This window comes from Tamandua tetradactyla, chromosome 7, assembly GCF_023851605.1.
Source record: "Tamandua tetradactyla isolate mTamTet1 chromosome 7, mTamTet1.pri, whole genome shotgun sequence".
In the NCBI taxonomy this organism is placed as follows: Eukaryota; Metazoa; Chordata; class Mammalia; order Pilosa; family Myrmecophagidae; genus Tamandua; species Tamandua tetradactyla.
In genome coordinates this window covers 84,810,490-84,816,382 of record NC_135333.1, presented here as the reverse complement: position 1 = coordinate 84,816,382, position 5,893 = coordinate 84,810,490, and the positions used below count along the sequence as shown (strand labels likewise).

Here is a 5,893-nt window from a genome sequence, read left to right as displayed (position 1 = left end):
GTGACCACTCAATCAGCAGAGTGTGCCTTCCCTTCATCCTCCCCAGGGATCCCCCTCTGAAGCCTCAGATCCTGGGTGAGAATAAACACTCATCCAATTGTAGACAAGAAAAGAATTCATTCATGATCTTGCAAGAATGGGTGCCTGACTGAAAAATGGTGACTGGCTCACCAAACAATGAAATGCTGAAACAGTTATACTTGTGCATAGCTCCCAGACCCTTCCCTATTTCTCTGCTGATTGGATACTCCAGAAGTTACAGCCTATCTGGATAGTTTAACTAATTTGAACTTCCTGCCAAAGGTTCCCCCTTTGATTATGTTTTACATTTTAATGACCCTGGCCATTAAGGAATTGTCACCAGTTCTAAGCTTGCATCAGAGGCCTTCCCCTTTCCCTGCCTGCGTCACCTTGTATGAAAGCTAAACTTAGCTTGATTCTTACGAACACTACAAAAGCAAAATTGTGTGCCTCCAACCCTGGGCCTCCAGAAACCTTATCCACTTGGTGGCTCCATATATAAAAACTGGGGCTAGTCCACTGGGAAATGAAATTATAGGAAGCAGGAAAGAAACATCCCAGCTGAAAACCCCTAGACTAACCACCCCAGTCAAGAATGATTAATCTTCAGTGATTCCAGGTGAGACTAGCAAAAGGAACACACAGCTGGTTCCAGTTCAAACTGCCATCTCACACAATGATGAGCAAAAAACAGTTGTTATTATTCTAAGCCATTTTGTGGAGAGCAGTTTTGCAACAAGAAATATCTGATATACAGCAAGTATTTTATTGTGTGTAAATTTTTCACCCTGCATAATATCTGTGCAATTCAAATGTTCTGTGTATCAGTAGATCATTGTTTTTTGTTGCTGAATGGTATTCCATTGTATGAATAAACCACAATTTGTTTATCCATTGTGTTTGATTCATCACACCTCCTAGTATTCTCTCCATTTTATAGTCTCTCTGGAATTGAGTGTTGGCTGCCCTGTGTAACCAATAAAATTCCGTGGAAGAAATTCTGTATGGCTTCCAAGGCTAGGTTATAAAGAGCCTTGTGATTTTTATCTTGGTCTCTTAGAATGCTGACATAATGGAATGCTCCCTCTAGGAATCTAGATGCCATGCTCAGAGGAGCAACATAAAGAGGCTGTGTGTATGTTCTTGGCGGCCCTAGATGAGCTCTCAGCCAGCACTCAACATCAACCCTTAGCCATGTGAGTGAGTCATCATGGATGACCAGCCCAGCTGTCAGATGACTCAGGTGCCCTGAGATACTCTAAATGAGAATCACCCAGCTGAGCTCAATTAGCAGACACTTGACAGGCCTTGAGGGAACTGTTAGCAAACCTTGAAGGGCAATGAAGAAGTTTTCACTGGAGGTTGGATGAAAGAGGATATGAGTTACGTGTGGCAGAGCAGCTAGAAAGACCATCCTCTGAATTAATGTGGAATCTAGAAAGGGAACTTAACAAGCATGTGGTTCTGCTAAGAAGATTTCTAAAGCAAATATTGAAATTGATAACTGGCTTCTTCTAGTGCCTATAATAAAATACAAAAGATCCGCACCCCTCCCCCTCCCAGCACACTTACCCACCCCCCTCCTTAAAGACCCCACCCTCCCCACCCTCCCCACCCCCCTCACCACTGCACTCTCCCACTGTCACCTCCTCCCTGGCAATGGGCTTTCCTCCTGTGGATATGGCCTCAGGAGCTGCCACCATAGCCTTGAAGACTGGAATAATTGGTGGAGCAGGCCTGGATGATCCAGAAATTTTAGAAGGAACAACTGAAAAATAAGTGGATACTCTATTTGACAAGCCATCTGATGCCTTGATTTTGGGGAAGATAAAAAACATTGATTGTGTCCTTCTTGCGAGGCATGGGAGGCAGCACACCATCGTGCCTTCCAAAGTCAACCACCAGGCGAACATCTGGGCCTTGAAGGAGGGCTGTACTCAGGTCACATGGCCACAGCTCATGGCTCCTTGAGGAAGGAGGTTCAGCCCAGCGATATTGTTCTTATCGATCAGTCCATCGACAGGACCACCACACGGCCTTGAACCTTCTATGAGGGAAGTCATTCCTGCGCCTGGGGAGTGTGCCTTATTCCAATGGCTGAGCCGTTCTGCCCCGAAACGGGAATGGTCCACATAGAGACTGCCAAGAAGTGAGGACTCTGCTGTTACTCAAGGGGACAACGGTCACAAGGGGACAATGGTCACCTCGTTTTTAGCTCCCAAGCAGAAAGCTTCATGTTCCGTACCTGAGGGGGATGATGTTTTCCATATGATCACAGTTCCAGAGGTTGTTCTTGCTAAGGAAGCAAGAATCTGCTATGTAAGTATCAATGTGGCAACAGATTATGATTGCTGCAAGGAGTATGAGGAAGCGGTTTCAGTGGACATGGTCTTAAAGACCCTGAAAGAAAATACAAAAAAGCCAAAAGTTTACTCCCTACTATATCGCAGATGGGGTCCATGGCATGGTCCGAAACTCTCCACACCTGAAGAATGTGGTCCAGTGTTCTGTTTCATTACCAAGACATTAAAATAACATGACTGGGTGGTGCAATGGTGGCTTAGTGGCAAAATTCTCGCCTACCATGCCAGAGATCCAGGTTTAATTCCTGGAGCCTGCCCATGCCAAAAATAAAGTAGATAAATAAATAGATAGATAAATAAATAAATAACATGGCTGCCCAGGAGAAAAGAAGACTTTTTAAGTCTAGTCACTTTGGGAATTCCTGCTTAACTTGAAAGAACATGGAAAATCCATGCCCTTACCTGCATGTAAAGAACATGTGATAAGAAAGACAAGAAACTACACTTATTAGCAACTCCTTCTACAGGATTCGGGCTGCTTCAAAAACCAGATGAAAAACAAATGACCAGTACATAGATGGGAAAATCTTACAATTTAGAAAACAGACAAGGTGCTAGATCATCCCCCATCCCTCCTGTGCACACAGAAATCTGCAGTAGTACAGTGAGGAGGCATAACATCCAGTTTCTCATATTGCCAATGAATATGGAGAAGAAATGGGACTCTTGGGCTGTTTATGAGTGTAACTGTAAGTTAGTGCACTTTTTCTGTGGGGAAGTTTGTAAAACAAATCAAGAGGCTTACAAAGATATTTATACCCTCTGAATTGGTTACTCCTAAAAATTTATCTCTGAAAGGCTTTCAGAGATGCATACAGAGAATTATATGCAAAGAAGGATGTTCAATATAGTGTTTGATATATTAGCAGAAATTCAAAACAATCTGAATGTCTAAAAATTGGAGTAAATTATGATCTAGCTATAATAGACTTTGGAACAGCCAGCAAAAGATCATATTTTCACAGACAATTTAATGTCCAAAAGAAATGGTTGCTTTGTAATATGAAGTGGAAAAAGGATATGTAAGCATTTTACAGTACCAAGCTTGTTTTAAAATTTTATGTAACCCTACAAAGGGATTAGAAAGAACCAAATATAATCTTTTGTAATTGAATTGGGGGGAAGCATATTGGATAATTTTTATTTTCTTTATGTTTTTTCTGTATTTTCACATTTTTCTACATTGACTGTAATTAAATTAAAATGTTATTTGTTTAAAAGATAAAAATGGACTTAAAGCCAGATCTTGAAAAAACAGTTGCTGGTAATGAAATAAGATTTGAGACTGTAGTACTAAGTGAACTACATTCTTATGTCATTAAGAAAAAGGCACATCAGTGACTGTTTTTTCCTCAGAGATTGTGTTTGCAACAGCTTCCTCAGAAAATCTGGGTGTTTAATACTGAGTTAGTCTAAAAGTTAAACTGTAGCAAGCAAGTTCCTGGCAAAAAGCAGGCCCATCCCCCTGTAGCACTCATTCGCTCCTGTAAACTCAGCTTTCACAACCCTCCTGGTTCTGGCAACCAGCAAAGAGCCAATCACCTCCCTCAAGTGTAGCCAATTTCCATGTTAGGAAAACACTACCAGCCATGCTGTCTATAGATACCTTGTATCAGCCCCTGACTGGGACTCAGACTTTCAGAGGCTATTGTTGAACCCTATGGCCATAGACTAATAAAACTTACATCCTGAAACTTTGGAGCCTCCATCTTGGTTCATTCTGTTCTCACATAACATTCCTGGAGGCTTGCAGCCTTGTTCCTGGTTTTGTGCTCCAAAACTACATAATACACTGTATGCACACATTATAGTGTGTTGTGTTTTGAAAATTAATTTTTGACTCTTTGTTTCTACTCATTTTATGAGTTGAATTGTTTTACATGAATTTGTGATTTTTGTTCTTTAATAAAATAAAGTGAAAGATTGATTTTATTATATATTTATTGTTAATTTTATAGGAAAGCTTTTTGTTGTTCTTGAAAGTTTTCTATAACAAGAAGATCTTATTTTTTTCTTCAGAGTTATTACTTTACTATTCACTGTGGTCTATTACAGGATACTTCAGTGATGCAGTGATGTATCTTTTGTCTGCTTAAAAAGTCTGTAAAATCAATGTATTTCTATGAGGTTGTCTTCAAGATCATAAGCTGCCAATGGTCAACAATAAAATAAACCAGTTCCCCTCTCCTTTAAAAAAAATATATATATATAATATAAAAGAGTTCAACGAAAGAAATGTTCAGTGTATTATTATGATTTAGCAGAACTAGAGAGAGCCAATGACAATCGTTCTAGCAATAAGTTCTCAAAGTAAAAAATGTCCTCAGAGCAAGGTCCAATCCATGGCACTCACAGAAAGAAATGGTCTCAGGATAAGAACAATGTTTAGACTATGGTCATAAGACCCATTGTTGATATTGTAAAAAGGGATTTTATAAAGCTTAACAGTAGCTAATTTTTCCTGCTTAATTCAGCTATTTACATATATTTTAGCTTCTGAAATGTCCAGCAAAAGCATTTGTGTCATTTTATATTCATGGCTATGCATTTGGTGAGAGTTAAGAATTGTAAAGAAAAGAATTATGGGCCCCATCAGGCTGAAGATAAACAATCCAGGACTTTCCCAGGGTGGTTATCTGCTTCTTGCGCCACAATTACTTGTTGTAAAACTGAGGCTATCTGCTTCATGCAAAAAGCAACTCCCATGACTCATGCTCAAGAAATGCTTGTTGTAAAACTGTTTGTTATCTGCTTTTTGCAAAATAGCACCTGTGACCCATGCCCGACCCCCACCCCCCTGTCTTACCCCTTAAAAGCTTTTCCAAACTCAGACTCAGGGCTCTCTGTTCCTGAGTGTTCAGTGAGCCCCACGCATGTGTGGTAAATAAACCCCTTGCATGTTGCATGAGAGAACATCTCTTGGAGTCTTCCTTTGCATGGCAAAACTCTCTAATTCTTACATTTGGAGGTTCCACCGAGATCGGCTCTTCATAGGGGAGGCTCCAACAGCCTTCTCTCCTGGGGTAAGTGAGGCCTTTTTCTCTGAGGTGCGATTGCTTAGTCTGTCAGACTGGCAGTGACTGTCGGAGAGTCTCGTGAGCACTCCCTGACCGCAACCAACAGACGTGTCCAGGGGTTGCAGGTCACTCTCCCGAGGGATGCCTCGGGATTGGGGGACCTCCGGGGACACCTGGAGGCTACCTACAGGGCCAACTCTGATTCTGTTTCCCTTCTGATGGGGGGAGACTCGATCACAGTCATCAGGCCAGTCTGAGCTGTGTCTCTGAAACCGTGTAAACATGGTGTGCCGGCTCTGTGTGTGTCTGTCTGTATTTGTGTGTTGGGAATTGTTTTTGTTTTACCAAAGATGGGTCAGGGAATGTCAACTCCACTCTCTCTGACCTTAAGACACTGGTCTGAGGTCAGGGAAAGAGGTCAGAATCTATCTCTTATTGTAAAGAAAGGCAAATGGCAGACCTTCTGCTTGGCTGGGTGGCCCTCTTTTAACG

At 41.4% G+C, this 5,893-nt stretch overlaps 1 pseudogene; it reads left to right on the top strand.

The window, feature by feature from the left end:
* Positions 1-1,701: 1,701 nt before the first annotated feature.
* LOC143689839 (S-methyl-5'-thioadenosine phosphorylase pseudogene) lies at positions 1,702-2,551 on the top strand (annotated as a pseudogene).
* The last annotated feature ends 3,342 nt before the right edge of the window (positions 2,552-5,893 follow it).